Source organism: Octopus bimaculoides, chromosome 28, assembly GCF_001194135.2.
Source record: "Octopus bimaculoides isolate UCB-OBI-ISO-001 chromosome 28, ASM119413v2, whole genome shotgun sequence".
NCBI classification, from domain to species: Eukaryota; Metazoa; Mollusca; class Cephalopoda; order Octopoda; family Octopodidae; genus Octopus; species Octopus bimaculoides.
In genome coordinates, this window is record NC_069008.1 from 2,785,555 (window position 1) to 2,786,641 (window position 1,087).

Consider the following 1,087-nt stretch of genomic DNA (forward strand, 5'->3'; position numbering starts at 1 on the left):
TAGATATATATATATATATAGATATATATATACATATATATATATATATTTAAAGAAGATAAGAAAATAGAGAGATAAATGAATAAATAATTATCTATTAATTGTCTCTCTATTTTCGTATCTTCTTCAAATATATATAAAACCACGGTTTATCTAGTTACCTTGCAGGTGAATATTAATTATAACATTCAACACTTCTTGAATAGGTAACTCACTAGTATTTTCATTGGATTTTGTCATCCCTTAAAGAGGTTTGTAACCTTTATTTGAACTTCTATATACATATATATATTTAATCAACTAGGTCTACTATATATTATGCATTCGTTATCATATACAGTATTCTGTACATCTACGGAATCATGGGTGATTTGTGAACAACAACAACAACAACACCAACAACAGTAGCATCAATCAGTGCAACCTTGTGCAACCTTTTCAGGAAGCGTCTAATCTTCGCTCATATTCGGGATGTTACTGAAGACATATTCAAAGAATTTCTGAATCTTGCGAGCCAGCGCCTTATGTTCATTTCTCTTCCGGTCAGCAGGAGCTGGTTTTTGGCATAGCAACCTTCATCATTGCCAGGATATTGGTCAGAAGTGAGCTGGAGTTGTTCCGACTGTTGATTCCTCTAGCGCTGGTCATTGTCAGATGGTGGACCCAATGGGTGGTCAGGAAGAAGGCGTGACTGAACAGAAGGGTGGTCAGCTGGTCAGGTCTTTCTTGTTGTCTGAATCTCGCTGCTGATTGTGACTGGTGGAATTGGTCTGGAGTTGTCATAGTCATGGTCAGTCGGACATAGTGGCCACATGGACCTTTGCAGCCTGACCAACTTCTTTACCTCACTGCCATCCCGCGGACAGTCTGTGTCATTGTCAACTGGTCATCTTGACCTCCCCATTCTGACCAACTCCCTTGGGTCATTGTCACACTGCCATACTAGGTCATTGTCAACTGGTCACCTTCACCTCTCCATTCTGACCAACTTCCTTGGATCATTGTCACACTGCCATACTAGGTCATTGTCAACTGGTCACCTTCACCTCTCCATTCTGACCAGCTCCCTTGGATCATTGTCACACTG

At 39.9% G+C, this 1,087-nt stretch overlaps 1 protein-coding gene across 1 annotated transcript in view; it reads right to left on the reverse strand.

Moving 5' to 3' along the window:
- Positions 1–210: 210 nt before the first annotated feature.
- LOC106880081 (anaphase-promoting complex subunit cdh1) overlaps positions 211–1,087 on the reverse strand; it is a 2,067-nt gene continuing 1,190 nt past the window's right edge. Inside the window, exon 2 of the mRNA XM_014929893.2 lies at positions 211–1,046. The gene's annotated coding sequence lies outside the window, so the exon portion shown is untranslated. The remainder of the gene's footprint in view (positions 1,047–1,087) is intronic.